The 18,561-nt window shown below is 36.6% G+C and overlaps 1 protein-coding gene across 9 annotated transcripts in view; it reads left to right on the forward strand.

The window, feature by feature from the left end:
* The window catches only part of Enox2 (ecto-NOX disulfide-thiol exchanger 2), a 312,495-nt gene that overhangs the window by 128,584 nt on the left and 165,350 nt on the right, over positions 1 to 18,561 (forward strand). The window lies entirely within an intron of this gene.

Consider the following 18,561-nt stretch of genomic DNA (forward strand, 5'->3'; position numbering starts at 1 on the left):
CATACCATGCCCATATGTCTTTTATGTCCTTACAATTCTTTTAGAACAGCTGGCAAACAGATTTTCCTAAATCCTCTATAATAGCCAACTGAATTTTTAGTCTCCCCTTAATCTTTCCTCCATCCTTCAAGTCCCATTGGCCTATTTTCATCTTAAATTTCCCCAAAAGGAATGAGAAACAATAGGAGAACCAGACATTGACTGGTTACTTGATATTTTTACATTTCTTCTTTTTGTTGCTTGGTTATTCATTTGCAAATAGAGTTCCCAGTGCACAAAGACTGATCTGAGATTTTGGAATGGACCTAATATAATAGATGTGTTCAATACGGTTTTTTGTTTTGTTTTTTTAACTATTGCCTTCACTTTTATCTAGAGCAATGAAGCATGTTTATAAATATAATATTATATCTGTCTCTTAGATTATACATATTTCTGCTTACAAATCAATACATTTGTTAAGATTGAATTTGGAAAATGAAAATGCAGTAAAATATTAACTGTATGGTGCCCTCAAGTAAGGAGCTGTATTTTCTGGAGTATGGAAAGGCATAATGGACAACCAAGGAACTGGCCTGTTATAACCCTGGCTCTGTCTTTCTCTGTGGCCTGCAGTCAGTTGCTTAACCTCTCTGAATTTCACTTCTTCAACTGTAAAGTAGAAGTGATAATAAAACCTACCTTTTTGTATTATTAGAATTATTTGAAATCTTATAGGGTAAAGTACTTAGCTTGCTATCTGTACAGAGTAACTACTTAATAAATATTGCTATTATTTTGCTATCATCATCATTATTATATGATAATATTATGAACCTCTCTTTTGAAACATCAACATGTTTCACATTTTTAGGTTAGTCATTACAGGTACGAATTGTGTGTATGAGAGTGTGTGCATGTACGTGTGCATGTATGCGCGCATGTGTAAACTTATCTGCTTTTTAAGGCATAGATTCAACATAATTTAAATTTATTTGATCATTTAGGGGCATAATTCCAGCCATTAGTTATTGCACTATACTTTGATACTCTATTACAGTTTTCCAAAGAATATAGGCCTTTTACCTCTATGCTAAATTGTGCTAGACTGTGGTGGTTTTGTGATTACTATAGCTACATTTTATATAAGTCCTATTTCCTTTCTGCAGTTTGCTGTCACTTATTATTGCTCTCAGTGTCCCTTCATATAGCAGCCCTTTTCCTTCTTCAAATTAGTTATGAACTTAAAAACACCCACCCAGATTTCCCAGTTGATGTGTTATATTAGTATGTTAAGCAAGAGCTAAATCAGCTGTCAATAGAACCTGTCATGGATAGAGTGCATGTGCTTTAGTACATCAACTTTAAAACACCTATTTTGGCTGCTTCAAGTCTTTCTGATCACTTATTAATTTTTCCACTGTATTCATAAATGATGTGCTAATTCAGGGTAAAACCCCCTAAATTATAGTTAATTCATGGGGGTAGGGAAAAGGGGTATGCATTAATCTAAATTATGAATTAACTTTAAAGAATTGTCAATTTGTTTCTAATGAGCATACTTGGTAAGAGCAAAGTTAACTATTGCAGATATAGGTTTTTTAACAGCAGATTACACTGATCTATAATTAGTAGAATCAATTTGCATTCAAATAGTGAATATACTGAAGTTCTTTAAAAAACAGTCTGTTGTTTAAAATAGGTGAAATAAGCCCCTGGCAGGCTAAATTATCTCCCTTAAAATCTTGTTCACACTATTTACTTAGTTAACCCTTTCTTTGTAAATGGTACAAAGGTAACTCCAGCCCAGGTTAAATTACTACAAATTCCAAATGCGTGTAGTCCAAATTAATGAGGTTTTAATATACACAGAGTTTGTTGTAATTGTTCAACTGGAAATCTTGTGAAATTGTAAATGGGAAATGGCTTTATACTATCATATTCTTCCTCTGCAGTGTTAGACAAAGGGAAGAAGGAAGATGCTTTGTGAATAGGAACTTCTCTCTTCCTTCACCATTTCCTAATCATGGCAAAGAGGAAAAGTAGAGTTGGAAGTGTTTATAGGAGTTAGAAGCCATTGCAGCTCTAAACTGAGATACATGTACAGCCATTGCATCACTTGAACCTCTAACCATATCAAGTCAAAATTTTCCCATTCCCTCTCCTTCACTACAAATGAAGTGAAGCTGCAAATGAATTGCAGTTTCAGATGCTCACTACAAAGCCTTTTGTCCTTCTTTCCCCATCTCTCCTGTGTTGCCCTTTTCCCACAAGTTGCTGCTTTCCTTTTGTACTAAAACTGACTTCTTAAAGGTCACTATTGACTTCTGGTATGATTAGGATATGGTTTGTCCCTCAAAGGTTTATGTGTTGGCAGTGTGGGTCCCCAGTATTGCTATGTTGAGGTGATTAAACCTTTAAGAGATGAGGCCTAGACGAAGGTAATTAGGTCATGAATGGATTAATGCTGGTTTCTCTAAGTGGGTTGGGTTTTGCAGGATTGGATTGTTCCCAGGAGAGCAGCTTGTTATAAAACAGCAAGCCTGGCCCCTATACTTTAATACTCTATTACAGTTTTCCAAAGGAATTTTACCTCTATGCTAAATTGTACTAGACTGCGGTGGTTTTGTGATTATTACAGCTTCCTTGTTTGTACACATGCCCATTCTGCATGTGACTTATTTGCTTTGCATTTCTTTGTCATGTTGTGATGCAGACAGATGGAGGTGCCATGCTCTTTGGACTTTCCATATACCAGAGTCATGAACCCAGTAAAATTATTTTCCTTATGAAGTACCCAGTCTCAGGGATTTTGTTATTGCAACATAAAATGAGCTAAGACACCTCCACATTGTCAAAGTCAGTGATCTTTTGGCAATTCTCAAACACCTTCACCTCTTTTTCATTTGATACTGCTATCTCCCCTTCCTTGAATTCTCTCTACTTTAACCTTCTTGGACAATATATTATACAGGTTCTTCTTCCTTTTTTGTCTTCTTCATTCATTCTTTCTTTTTATTTTTTTTAAATTTTTAATTGATTTTTTAAAAATAAATGATAGCAGAATGCATTACAATTCTTTTTTTTTATTACACATATACAGCACGGTTTTTCATATCTCTGTTTGTATATAAAGTATTTTCACACCAATTTGTGTCTTCATACATGTACTTTGGATAATGATGTCCATCACATTCTACCATCCTTACTAACCTGCTGGCCCCTCCCTTTCCCTCTCACACCTATGCCCTATCTAGAGTTCATCTAATCCTCTCATGCTCCCATTCCCTACCCCACTATAAATCAGTCTCCTTATATCAGAGAAAATATTCGGCATTTGGTTTTTTGGGATTGGCTAACTTCATTTAGCATTATCTTCTCCAACTCCATCCATTTACCTGCAAATGCCATGATTTTATTCTCTTTTATTGCTGAGTAATATTCCATTGTGTATATTTTTTGTATATACATTTTTTTAATCTATTCATTTACTGAAGGGCGTCTAGGTTGGTTCCACAGTTTAGCTATTGTGAATTGTGCTGCTATAAACATTGATGTGGTTGTGTCCCTGTAATATGCTGTTTTTAAGTACTTTGGGTATAGACCGAGGAGAGGGACAGCTGGGTCAAGTGGTGGTTCCATTCCCAGTTTTCCAAGAAATCTCCATATTGCTTTCCATATTGGCTGCACCAATTTGCAGTCCCACCAGCAATGTATGAATGTACCTTTTTCCCCACATCCTCGCCTATACTTAATTGTTGTTTGTATGCGTTAATAGCTACCATTCTGCCTGGAAACCCAGAATAGCTAAAGCAATCCTTAGCAGGAAAAGTGAAGCAGGTGGCATCACTATTAGACTTTAAACTATACCACAGAGCAATAGTAACAAAAACAGCATGGTATTGGCACCAAAACAGACTGGTAGACCAGTGGCACAGAATAGAGGACAACACATAATTACAGTTATCTTATATTAGACAAAGGTGCCAAAAACATGCATTGGAGAAAAGATAGCCTCTTCAATAAACGGTTCTGGGAAAACTGGAAATCCATATGCAACAAAATGAAATTAAACCTCTATCTCTCACCATGCACAAAACTCAAAGTGTATCAAGGACTGAGGAATTAAACCAGAGACTCTGTATCTAATAGAAGAAAAAGTAGGCCCTGATCTTCATCATGTGGGATTAGGCCCCAACTTCCTTAATAAGACTCCTATAGCACAAAAATTAAAACCAATATCAATAAATGGAATGGATTCAAACTAATAAGTTTCTTCTCAGCAAAAGAACCAATCTGTGAGGTGAATAGAGAGCCTACATCTTGGAAGCAAATCTTTAGCCCTCACACATCAGATAGAGCACTAATCTCTAGGGTATATAAAGAACTCAAAAAGCTAAGCATGAAACAAAACACAAAAACCCCAAATAACCCAATCAATAAATGGGCCAAGGACCTGAACAGAGACTTCTCAGAAGAGGATATACAATCATTCTTTCTTTTTTACTCCCTCCACTTTGAATGTTTTATTATCCATATTTATAGATGAAGAAATGAAGGTTAAGTAAATTTACCCAAGGTTAAACATCTAGTGAGTGCTTTAGCCAGGTCTGCAAGTCTAAAAACTGTTTCTAGGTACTATGACACAGTTCCTCTGTCTGTTGATATTAGGTATAGACCCATTAATAAAGTGTATGTTAAACACCAGTGGCAGACTAGTGAAAACTGGTTTTTTAGAAATAAATAGGTTAGAACAAGATCAGCATAGCTTCGGTATGATAGTTTCTAGGAATCCCTTCGAACTCTGAGATGCCATAGTTCCTTCTTTTTAGTTTTCTTTTCTGCTACTCCCCAAAACAAATCTATTTTAGCCAAGCTAATCATCTACCTTTCTCCAGAGTCACTGTGCTTACCTACCTCAGTTCCTTGCTCACAGCATTCATTCTCTTTTCTCACATGTTCTCCCTTTTATTTCACCCATCAAAATCTTGTTTGACTGACAGTACCTTGTACTGTCCTACTTTTTCCAAGAAGGCTTCTGGATCATCCTAATTAGAAGTGTTCTCTTGTACCTCTGAAATCCCTTGGTGATTATATTCATATGAATCACTTGATACCACTTATGGACCACTTTGAACTATTGTTTATTCATATTGGTTTATGCATATCTTACACTTTTAACTCAGTCATCAGACAATTTTTGGAAAGGGCCCCCTAATTCATGTCTTTTAACAGGGATAAAGTATTTTGGAAACAATAGATACTCAGAAAATATTTGTTAGTTTATTACATGTTTATTTAAATAATTTCCGTTTGTCCTTATAGTCTCTATGATTTTCTTATCACTCCCAGGGTGGAGCTGTGCATAAAACTGAGCACTTGGTTTCTGTTGTTGATCAACTGATAGGCTCACTTGTCCCAAAAGTTCAAACTCAGACATTTTTGACTTTACACCCTGAGAACAGCCACAAAGCAAATATTGTAAAAATAACGCCTGGCCCTAATGAAATCCTTGCCTCATTACCAGGTAAAATTTCCTAAATGCCAAAGGGTAACTGATAAGGAAGTTTGGGTATTCTTCCTCAAGTGTCTTTGAAGATTAGTAATCAGCATTAAATATAACTACCATATCTGACTTCAGACTCTTACTTTAAGAATCTGGATGCCTTGTGGCTTTTATCTTAAGGTGAGCTCAGAATTATTCAGAATATGTTTGTTCTCAAATTTCAAGTTTTATCAATGGAAACATTTCCTTGGCAATGTCACAGATGTACAAATTGCCTAAAATGGAAGTGAATTCACTTATTTATGTGGCAGTCTATGGCAAAAGATTAGAAGATTGTTAAACCCATGTAATATCACAATGCCAGGTTCCTTTCCCAAAGATGCCAATTGCCTCTTCGTTTGAGAGCCACCTGGCTTTGCAGAAACAGAGATGCAAACCATGAAAGTGCAAGAATCTTGAGTCAACAAGTCCAACTGGATGGTGACTAAAATTGAATGGGTTGTTTTAAGCAACAGCTGATACACCAGTATTCAAAGAAAATGTCATCTTTCTGGGAGGAGTGCTAGGAATGCTTTTGGTACCCAAGTAAATACCCAGATGTGGATTTAGTTCAACTTCCATTGTCTTGTTTCTGTAGGCCTACGTTGCAAGATGTTTGCACTTAAATTCCTGATGTCCAATACTAAGTTGTATTGTCAATAAAGGAGAGGTCAGTATGAAAAGAGATAATTAACCATTTTGTATTTGCAATAATGATTGAATTTCAAGAGTTTAAGATCTCCAGAAAGACTCTTAGATTCAATAATTTCCATTGGCATGGTGATTCTTTTCTCTTATATTCATGTTCATTGCATTTTTCAGATGAAGTACTAATAGCCATAGAGGATGAGTAACATTGACCAAGGTGGACTAGCATCACCGGAAATGCTATGTTAAGGACCTTCAGATAAAGGTCTAATCTTTATCATAGACCTTCTAACACAGTGCTCAATATTTCCTTTAGAATTTCTTGAAGGCACAACAAGACTTGATAATATAAAGACAGTGACAGTTCCTACAATGTCAAGGCTAGATTAATAAGGGGAAGTTGGCCTGCACAACAGCAGTAAGAATAGCTTTGGTTAGACATAAGGAAGAACTATATTGGAATGGATCACCAGGAAAGTTGTTTAAGCTCACTTCGAAGACAACTATAAAATGAGATGAGTACTCATCTGCCTGGGAGTATTTTTGTTTCCTTTCTTATCTAGAAGAAGGGCAATGAACCAGGAAACTTTTCTATGACTCTTACAGCCCTTTGATTTACCTCAGACTCACAGGGCTGAGACTTTTATTTCATATGTACTTTGAAGTTCACAAATGAAAGCATTGATTGTTTTTAAAGGGAGAAAATGCCACCATTTTATATCTTGATGTGTGGTATTTCTAGCATGTCAGCTGTATTATTATATTGCCAAAGGCAAGAAGAGCCTATTGTTCCTTCAGATGGAATTAAGATAAGAAAAAGAGTAGACTAATAGCCCTACTCAGTTTCTTTAGTCTCTTGGACATTTTTATCTGATTACAGTTTCAAGAAATAAAACCATTATCTTGATAACTAGAGGACCAAAAAAGTAAGCAGACTTTTTTCTTTCTTTGGTCTGATAGAAACTCAGTGTGAAATTTTTCATCTTCAAGGACTATCTGGAGGGGAAACTGAGAGTGGCAGGAAAGAGGCAGAGTGGGAAAATGCAAATACATCTCTCTTAAGTTGCCCCAATTGTTGGGATAGTTTTGGAATGATTTTGTGACTTCATTGTATTAAAGTCTTTAGGAGTTCTTTTAACAGACATAACGTTTAAAGTCATGTTGGTAATATAGAGACTTTTGGCAGAGGTTAAATGTTGGTAACATAGAGACTTTTGGCAGAGGTTATATGTTGGTAATATAGAGACTTTTGTTAACTCATATATTTTAGAATTGGACACAACTTTGTCTAACTCCATCCTTTTACACACAAAGAAACTGAGACCCAGGAAAGAAACTTGTCTAAATCATGTGGCTAATCCATGGCAGAGTGGAAATTAGTTATTTCCAGACCTATATAATAATTTCAAACTGGTTAAGACCATGGCATATAATTGATTCATTTTTACTGGAAAAATAACTGTAGGTTATTTATCTATAACCTACAAGTGTTTACTTACCCCCATGCTAATAATATTACATGATTTTGTAGTAATTTAACCCAGTGGTATAGAAGGCTCCATATCTGTTTTGGCTGCTACACAGAAGGAAGCCCATTGAGCTTCAAAAAGGAAAGGAGTTTGAGATTGGGAAATACCTGTGAGGGAATTGCTTCTGTAGAGCTGAACTCAGGCAGCTGAGCAAATCACAGAAGAAATTCTAGGTGATCCCTGCTTACTTGGTAGGGGAGAGTTGATGCCTCCCATCCCAGCCCACATTTAGGGCCACTCCATCCAAATAGGAAAACTTTTATAATTATGTTCTGCCTGTGATTTAAACTTGGTTGTGTAATTTTATCTAGAAGATCTCTTTCAATTTCTTGATTGTTGGAGAGACTCGAATGGGAAAACTCAATTTTAGAGTAAGAGGACCCTTTGATTTGAGAGGTTGTTTTTCTCTGTTAGCTTAATAAAGTTAAGGGAATTCATTCTTGTCCTCAGGGCCTGTAAGGGCCTTGTTGGCCTTGATAAGAGAAAGGAGCATACTCAAGACTGTAGTAAAAAGTATACTCAAGACTGGTTTTAGTACTGGATTTGCCACTTATTAGTCTTTTGACCTTGGGTAAATCACGGAAGTCATTTCTAAACCTCAATGTCCATGTACATTTAATAGGGAGAGCATTTTCAAAACTATCAGGTAATACTTTTATGGTTATTGCTGCTTCTTGTTAGGGTCGAAAGCCTGAAGTAATCATTACGAATTTTCTCCTTCCAGTTATAAATGAAGCTGAGAAAAAAATACAAAAACCCATGAGGAACAAAATATGATATCATCCTTATTAGTCATAAAACAGGTTTGAAGAATATGACTTGGAGCCTAAGGCCAGCTCCAAATCTGTACCTTGATCCCATCCATGGGGAAGATTAAGTCTGAAGAGCAGACCATTTACCCTGCTACTGTCATAGAGTGATGGCCTGTGTCACACTTTAGTAGAAGCTAGAAATTCAGAGCTAGATGAGCCTGCTTGCTTTATAAGAGAAAGAGAGTCATCTTAGCTCTAGGGCATTCAGACCTGAGAGCCAGAATACATAGGTTAGGACATGAAAGAGCACATGAAGGGCTATTCATTCTAATCTTACCAATCTGAAAAGTCATTTCTCTCCAGTGACAAAGAGCAAATGTGGTTGGAGTCAAAGCCCAGAGAATTTTTCATAGTGCTCTCTGTTCCACCTCACAAGCTGAATGCAAGTTTCCTCTTCTCCATGGAATGATGACAAGTGAGGCAAGAAACCCCACAACCCTCAAAATTGCTGTTTCTTTTAAGATTAATATGACTTTTGATTTTTCAAAGTCCTATCCTTAGGATATTTTTAGACAAGGGGAAACTGGCAATGATATTTCATTATTGTTAGGACAAATAAATTGGTTGTGCTAGTATATGTGTTAAAATTTTTTTGTTAAAAATACTGCCATGTATAACTAAAAAGAACCAATAAAAATAAGTTAATGAAAGTTAAAAATATAATAAAATTGAGACAAATTCCAGATGGAATGAATCTTATCTTATCTACTGTAGTCTCGAGACACACCTCATAGTGAAGAGATTTTTATGAATTTCAAACATGGAATACCTCTGTTGCCTTTTCAGCATGGTCATACACATCTGATTGCAAATTCTACAAGTTTTCATTTCTCCTCCAAAGTATAACAGTAAAAATGTGATTTTTACTACCAATTGTAATATCTAATATTTATGGAATGCCTACTGTGGGCTAGACACTGTTGTTTTTCAAATGTGTTAACTTATTTGATTTCCCTCACAACCCTATGAGGTAAATATAATTGTTATCCACACTTTACAGATAAGGAAACTGGATCACATAGAAGTTCAGTAATTTAGCCCAATAGTAAGTAGAGGAGGTGAGATGGAAACCCAGGTAGGGTAGCTCCAAAATTAATGCTGGAAATCAATTAAATAGGAATGGAGGTGGGGGGTGCAGGTGTCAGTGGTTTTAAGAGCACCCTAGCAGATTCCAATATGCAGCCAGCCTTGAGAACCAGTACACCTAGGGTATGCCTAGGATAACAAGATCTACCTCGTGCACTGTTGTTCAGAATTTTAACCGCTGTATAGTATTCTATAACAGGGTATGTTTTGAGTTTTCTGTTAAGAACTGAAGTGACAGAAGAGAGAATGATGCAGTGGACCAAAAGATGGCAATTAAGTGGTTGTGTAAATGTTGACCTCTCTATTTATCTCAACACAGAACAAAGAGACCACTTTATTTGCATTTTTTTCTTTCTTTGCTCTATTTCCTGTTATCCATTTATTATCTGTTGAAAGAAAAATCCATGATGATGAAAATCCTTGTGTCATGAGCAAGGGGACTGTCTTGGATTTTTTTTCCAATTTTCAATTTCATCAATAATGTGAGCTATTAAATTCATTCTATGTAGGTTAGAGTACTTCACATTGAACCACATTCAGCATTTTCTTGTGTAATAGAATGAATTTCAAAATATTTTGCATATTCTTCATTTGATTTTTAAGTAAAATCAACTTTCACATGCAAGCTGTTCTATGAAATGTGGTGAGGGATGATGAGAGTACACAAAGTAAGTGTACTAATTTTGAGGGGGACTGGGTTCAGCAGGTGGCATTCCCACATTGCAGTCACTTTCTTCTTCATATCTGATTCAATAGCAACAGTAACAGTAGCAGTAGCTTTTATTAAATATTGATTGTATGCCAACCACTATGACTGAGTGTTTTACATATATGAACTCAAGCAAACTTCACAACAAATCTATAATATAGATACCATTCTCTCCTTTGCTTACACAGTTAAAGAAAACCAAGGCTTAGAAAACAGGAAGCTTTTCCAGGCTACAATTAATAAGTAGTAGAAAAGGATTTAAAAGAGGGAGGCAGAGTTAACAGAGTAACAGTTGTTAATATATATTCAGAATCCTGGCATTGACCTTAGATGAGTTATTGCGGTCCTTACAGCCTTAGTTTCCTTACTAATAAAATAGAGATAACACCACCCAGTATATGGGGCTATTTCAGTATTCAGTGAGAGAATGAATAAATAGTGCTAAGTGCATGATATTCTTTTGCTCAATTAATATTTATTTACTCTTAATAAATGTGAGGCATTGTGGTAGGCTTTAAGCTACCACAATAAGCTATGAATGAGACAGACACTGACCCTGTTCTGGTGACACAGTCTAATGAGAAAGAGAGTCAATAAGCAAATAATTACACAAATAATTAATTATTTGCAATTATGCTGAGTGCTATGAAAGAGTGACTACTTACAGGGAATATTCAGTAAATAAGAGCAAATATTTATTGAGTGGCTATTATGTGCTGGGCACTGTGCCAGGTAGAGTGCAAGTACAAGTTGGATTGAAGAACAGAGGCATTTTCATGGAAATTTACATCAGATTAAGGTGAGCTTAAAGAAGCCATCTGCCTTCCTCTGGTCAATCAAGGAAGCTTTGAGGATAAGAGGTAAAATTTTTGAAGATGCTTGGTTCTGTTCATTGGAAAGAGGAGAGATCAAATTGAGAATGTGCCTTCTTTCCCCCCAAATCAGTTCCTGTACATCATGTTAGTCTTGTAATGTGATGGACTTCCCCACCACAATGGCCTTAAGAGAGATTTTAAGAGACTTTTGTGACCATCCATAGGGACCAGGCTTTCTTGCTAAGACTCATGCTAAGAGTGAGTTTGTATCAGAATTTGGCATAAAGTCTGAGCATGCAACAAGTCATAACTGCATTACTGTTTTCAGATGCTGATTTAAATATCATCTCATACAAATATAGTGGTTCTGCTCCAAGCTATTTTCTAATCTGACCTTTTTTTATTCCCCTCCGTAATTACCCTGATCTAGGATGAACAGTCTGAGAAACATTGACTAATGCATCCTAAATTATCTCAGCAGGGTAACCACAAGATTTTAGCTTCTCTTGATTTTGTGCCAGGTCTCTGTTAAGCGGCTTTTACACATTAGGTGTGTGCACAGAGGACTACAGATCTTTGAGGCTGGGGCTTGCCATCAATTAAGACTGTTATCCTTTGCTATAGGGTGCCACTCTCTGTAGCATAGCTTATAGAGAGGAAGATGTCATTCACTCTTTGTCATCCAGTCAAACAGCCAGTCAGTTGATTGGAAAGCTTTGTGTTACAGCTCAGACTGTTCAGAAGTGTTTTCTTCCTTGATTGGAGTGAGTCAAGTAGTTCCCTTCTTCCTGGGTCCCTAGATGATGACATTAGGTGTGGTTTAGGACTTGACACACCAATAGGTAAAAGTCTGTTTACCATAAATCTATGAAGAAGCTTCTATTCGTACAGTCAACCCTCTGTATCCTCAGTTATACAATCTCACATTCAATCAACTGCTGATCAAAAATATTTTGGAAAATTGAATCTGTATAAACATGGATATTTTTCTTGTTATTATTTTCTAAATAATATAGTATAGTAACTATACTATATTATAGTATAGTATATTATAGTATAGCTCACTGAAGATTAACTGAGCAGTAAGTTCTTTAAATTCAGGTTTTTAGATGACAAGTCCTATGCACATTGTACTATGCCTCAGTGCTTTTTTAAGTTTCTGAGGAAGGCAGTGATATGATCTAAGCTGTCCTTTCAGAAGATACTCTAACCTAAGTGTTTACTTGTAAAGGGGCAAAACCAAAAATTGGAGAGACAAGACTTTGGAAATGGCCCAGGCAAGCGAAATATGAGTCTGAATCAGTATGTGGGAGTAGGGATGGAGAAAGGGGGATAGATAGAAGAATCTTAATGGACTATTAGGGCTTAAAGAGCTATAAAATGTAGAAATGAAAAAGACATTAAAATCATCTAGCCCAGTTATCTATTTTTGAGCAGAATATAATTATCTCCACATTTATAGGTAAGTTGACTGTGATTCAGCCCAAGTGATTTGCCCAAGGTAACATGCTAGTTTGGGCAAAAAGGAAGGGGAACTCAGAACTCCTTCCCAATACAGTCCTCTTTCCATTAAAGGATGGGGTCTCTCAAATCTATTTCCATTGTTTGTTTTATTTTTAAGTGTTCTTAATTGAAATATATAAAAATACACAAATCATAAGCATACACAAGTGAATCCTCATAAACAGCATACTCACATAATCAGCATCTGAAACAAGGTACAGATCATTTATGTCTCCCCAGAAGATGCCTGTGATCTTTTCAGTAATTTCCCCACAAAGATAACTTGTAACCTGACTGTATCTTTCTCTTTTTTTAACTTTATTTTGAAATCCTGGATTCTTTATTTTCTATGTTTTCATTGGTGCATTATAGTTATGCATAATAGTGGGGTTCACTGAAATGTATTCCTACATGAATATAACATAATTTGCTCCATTTAATTCCCCAGTGCTCCTCCTTTCCCTCTTTTCCCCCAGTCCCCTTCCTTTACTCTACTGGTCTTCCTCTTTTTAATGACTGACTAGTAGGCCATGTCAGACATTGAGAAATTTACTACTGGGGACTTCAGTGAGCATGATTCTTTGTACTTGTGAACAGGTATGACTCTAGATAGAATCCAAAAAGTAAGATTGCAGGGTTGAAGGGTTAAGGGACTGATTAGTACATTTTGATGACTACTAATACCATGATGACCTACACAAAGGCCTCTCACCAAGTCATACTCCCAACCCTGATCATTCCCTGTCATCTTGCTGGTAGAAAGTAATATGAATCCTTGAATTTTTGCCAATGTGACAGGTTAGAAATGACTGCTACTTATTGCTTCATTTGCATCTCTCTGATGAATAGTAAATTTAAGCATGTTTTTCAAGTGTTTACTAGTCTTTTGTGTTTCTTTTATAATTCATCTGTGATATCTTTTGCCCATTTTTCTATTTTTTTAATTATATATTTGTCAGATTCTTTTTGTCACAGAAATCAATGTTTTTTTCTGCTAAATGTGTTTCCATTGTTTTCTCATGTATTTTGTCATTGTTTATGCTGTATTCTTTCATATCAGGTCTGTTTATTTTATAAAGTTACTTTCCTCTTGTATATTTCTTTGTCATTCCTTTATGTATGGAAAATCACATTTTCTAGATTTTTGAAAATAGCCTCTATGCCACATGTTCTGTCCTGTTGAACCTAAAACTACAAGTGCAGATGTCAAATCATTGTTTCTTTATTGTAAAATCAGAAAATATAATCACCCTACCTATAGAGGTTTATGGTGAAGCTCTTTATCTGTTTACCAGGCAGGCTCCAGGTGCTCTTTGAGAGAAAAATAGGGTAGCAGGACACACCTGCCATATGGATGTGGAATTTGATATATGCTAAAGGGAATATGAACATGGTGTAAAACTCTGGTCATTCTACCATCATGTCCCCAGCTGTTTTCTGCTATGAAACTTGGACAGCTTAGGCACTTTGGAATGTTTGGTTACCACTTGAAAGTATTTGGTTACACAGAATGAGGTTTGGAAAAGTTCTGTCTGATGTTTATAAAGAGAACTGGAACTTCTTCTCTTGGCACATGAAAAATCTTTTAAATTTCTACCTATATTCTTTAAGACTCTAAAAATTTCATATGGTTAATACATGATAATGAACAAATGGTCACATCTAAGAAATAAAAACTTTGCTAATCAATTTTTAAAAAACCCATCAGGATAATATTTAGCCTAGTTATGCAACTAGTTTGAAGTATTCTCAGCAGTAGAGGGTTGGAAGCAAATAACATGCTTATATGTTTATTTGGCCAACATTTTTTTATACCCACTCTGTCTCGGGTGATGTTAGATGGAAAGGCAGATGAATATGTTAATTTCCAGCAGAAAGTGAGAGATGAATAAGACCTTGTTCCAGTCTAAAAGATTCCTATATCTGATAAATAGAAGCTTTCCCCTTCCACTGATGAAAAACACCTAGAAATTCTAAATGGACCACAGTTGTTAGTTTTAATTTAGAATTTCTGAGTTTGTATTAAAATAATAAAACTGGACTTACCTTCATTTAATAAGTACCAGTCCCTATTTCCTCTGTTTTTCTCTTAGGAACTCTGTTACTGTAGTGCTTTCAGGAAAAACTGATGTGAGCATTCACATAAGCAAAAAAGAAACCTTGTCCTTCTCTGAAGTTTCCATTGTCCAAGTGTTAGTAACACCTTTAGGATATGAAAATTAAAATAATCTTTTTTTGGATTGATGGGTATTTAGATGGTAAAAATAAGAGAAAACTATAAGATAGGAGCTTAATCCTGATTAATCCTTAAGTGTCCTAAGGAATGACACATTTTTCACTGAGAAATGTTCCAGGGTGATAATTGGCTTCCTGTTGCAGACTGAACATGGCTTGAGATGAAAATGCTTTCCCTAGATTATGAAACAGGGAATATTGTTATTGTATTTCTAAAATTAATTCAATAAACATTTGCCCCAATAATTAGGCTCCATAGAGTTTCTTGCTGAGGGTACATTTTCATTTAGGTACAATTTAAAACTTTCTTAAGAGTGGGTCAGCTTTTAAAAATTACCATGGTCATTGAACCAATAGTCTTCACGTCCCCACCCCCATCCTACCTTCTCACTCCCATCCTAGCTGTATTTGAGGTATAGAACTAGTAGGGAAGTTCTAAAAAAATCAGACCTTCAATAATAGCTTTATAATTTAGAATTCCAACTCTCTGCACCCTTACCTCCCTACAACACACATATTCACACTATTTCTCACAAATGTTCTTTGAGAGGATCAGGCTGCCTTTACTTCCCAACAAGCCCTGGAGTTATTTTTGCAAGTTAGCAGCAAACCAGTAATTCTATCCCTTTCCTTGTGGAGCAGGTGCTCAAGTCTTTCAAATTTCTTTGGACATTTATACTTGGTTTTCTTCCAGAGGAAGATTCTGTTGCCCTGAGCACCACCAGAAGGGCCAAGCATTCCCAAAAGAGGCCCACTGTTAGTTGGGAATAAGAAAAGAATCAGAACATTTAGCATGGTAGTTGGAAGTGGAGTGTGGTGGTGGAAAAGAATGGGGCACTTAGAGATCGTGTAGTTCAATTTTCAAACCACATGCCAGAGGGATGCTTTCACATTTGTATCTATTTGGGACCACAGCAGTGATTCTTGTGAGGGTGGGGGTGGCTAGAAGCAGGTATTTTTATTGGACCAGCCTAAAAAATATTTCTAAGGAAAAGGGCATGAGTGTAATTTTAGAAAACTGTTCCCCCAGCTTTACTTGAACTAAGTTTCCCAATATTAGGAGTGTAATGGAAGAACTATGACTTAATCCCATATCTGGACTTCTTGTCCTCTCTTCTTTTTCATTGTGCTTTGCTATGGGAAAAAGAAATAAGAAAGGAAGTAAGATAGCAAGTGAGAAAGAAGGAAAAAAAATGACTGAGTGTATGACATGCCTGCCTGCACTCACACATAGTCCCCTAAAAATTTCAAATAGCCCGAACCCTTGTTTTCAAATCCCAGCCAACAATGTCTCCTACCAGGTATATTCCCTTACGCCTTGTTACAGCAATACTCGACATCTTGCCAGAAAACACCCTGTGCTTTTAATCCATTCCCTCTACGCATCATATCCTTCTTCTCTTAACCAGGCAAAATATAATTTGCTCCCTCAAATTAAAATGGTTTCCCACAGCTCTGGGTACTTTATGCCAAGATCTACAAGTAGTAATTTAGCTAAATAAATATGCATTCTACTTCCACAATTTTTATCCTATTTGAAGGAAAATATTACCAAGTCCCAACTCCAACATGGCCACATCCACCATTAAACTTTCCCAGATCTCCCAGTCGGAATTAAATTCTCCTTCATACTTACAGTTTTTCTTCTTATAGCACTTACTATTTCTTGTCCTCTATTACTGAAATTTTTATATACATGTATTTTCTACTAGCTTATAAATTAACAAAGGCAAGGACCATGTATTTTTCATCTTTTTATTTCTTACGCATGTATTTCTTACATTAGTGCTTCATGTATAGTAAGTGCCCTGGAAATTTACTGAATGAATGAAACATTTACCTTATCTTCATAGAATTTCTTTTCTTTTTTTTTNTGCTTAGTGCTTGTTGTATGCTCTGATAGGAGCAGGGTCCAAGAAGCAGCCTCCGCAGGCTCCTCGGGACGGTTCCGGGAGCCGGAACTCGGTCGCCCCGCGCTCGGTGTTCCCTCCGATAAGCTCAGGTTCTAAGAAGCACCCAGGCGCTGATCCCTAGCAATCTGTCTGCAAGCCGCAGGCGAATTGCAGCCTGAAATTACCTGATCTATGGTTGAATGAGCTGCGGTCAGTCGAAAACAGGGAAGGTGACGTCAGTTTACCATCATGGTGGCTGCTGGCCTCCTCTGTGGTCTGACCGGTGTGGAGAACCGAGATGGACCGCTTCCATTCCCCCGTCTCGAACCCAGAATTCAGCCCTGAGTACGGTGCTTGCGCAGCTGGCAGAAACTGCAGCGCTGTAACCCTGCGTCTCTATCCCAGCGCGCGCTGCAGACTCTAGCCGCGGGGCGATTTGCTGAATAAGCAGTGTTACCCTCCGTGCGACAAACCTCTCGTGTTTGAGTCCCCGTAGCCGATCCTCATGCGATGGAAATCCTTCCTCCAGGTTCCGGAGCACCCCACTATTGCTGGAAATTCCTAACAAGATATCCTTTAGCCGTCCTGACTTGTCATACTCCCACACAGTGAAGCAGCACACGGGGGTAATGCACTCCCCTCGCCGCCATCTTCTTTCTCCAGAATTTCTTTTCTTGAACTCAACATATTCCCTTAGATTGTCTATTCTCCAATGATAAGGTCTTATCTTTTAAGTTCATTCATTCATTTATGCATTCATTCATTCTACAAATACCTATAACATGCTGACTCTGTGCCAAGCACTGTTCTAGGTTATAGATATACAGCAATAAATAAAACAATGTCTGTCCCTGCCTTGTAAATGAGTCATATAATAAATAAACAGGGCTGGAGATATAGTTCAGTTGGTGCAGTGCTTACCTCACATGCACAAGGTCCTGGGTTCAATCCCAGCCCCATAAAAGTAAATAAATAAACAAACAATTAGATACAAAAGTTCAGGTATTTAGTCACCTAAAAAATAATAAAGCAGATTAAGGATATATAATATAAACAAGAGCTAAAGTTTATGAAGGGTGATTAGGAAAAGCCCAATCTTACATTTGAGTAGGTGACATTTGAGAAGAGACCTTGTCTTCACAATATTACTCCTGACCCTACCTCAAATTACCCAGTTGTTGGTACAGAGCTAAATGTAGAGTTTACTGCATGTGATATTCATTGACTTTCACAACATCCTTATGAGGTAGTAAGGTAAGAGCCAGTACTGATTATTGCTTTAAAGGTTGGGCTCTGGAATCTTGGACTTGGAACTGGAATAAATTAGTCTGTGACCCGAAAATAAGTATCTAGCCTCTCTAAGCCTTAATTTCCTACATTTGTAAAGTGGAGAAAATAGCACCTACCTCATAAGATGATTTTGTAGATTACATGAAATAATCAATGTTAGTTGCTTATTGTGAAGACTACATGAAATAATGAATATAAAATTCTTTAAAATATAATACAGTGCCCAAGTAGATCCTTGCAAGTATGGAGCTCTGATATGATAGAAGTAGCATGTAAGACCATTGGGGAATGCAGAGACTATTTAATCATTGAAGCTGGAAAGATCGTTATTCATATGAAAAAATATGAAAAAAATCCTATTTCACATTATATACAAGACCAACTTAGTGTATTGTTTTAGTCCATTTTCTTTTGTTATAACAGAATATTATAGGCTGGGTAAGTGATAAACAATTGAAGTTTATTTGGCTCACAGTTCTGGAAGCTGGGAAGTCCAAGATTGAGGGGCTGCATCTGGT

Source organism: Marmota marmota, unplaced genomic scaffold, assembly GCF_001458135.2.
Source record: "Marmota marmota marmota unplaced genomic scaffold, marMar, whole genome shotgun sequence".
Classification (NCBI taxonomy): domain Eukaryota; kingdom Metazoa; phylum Chordata; class Mammalia; order Rodentia; family Sciuridae; genus Marmota; species Marmota marmota.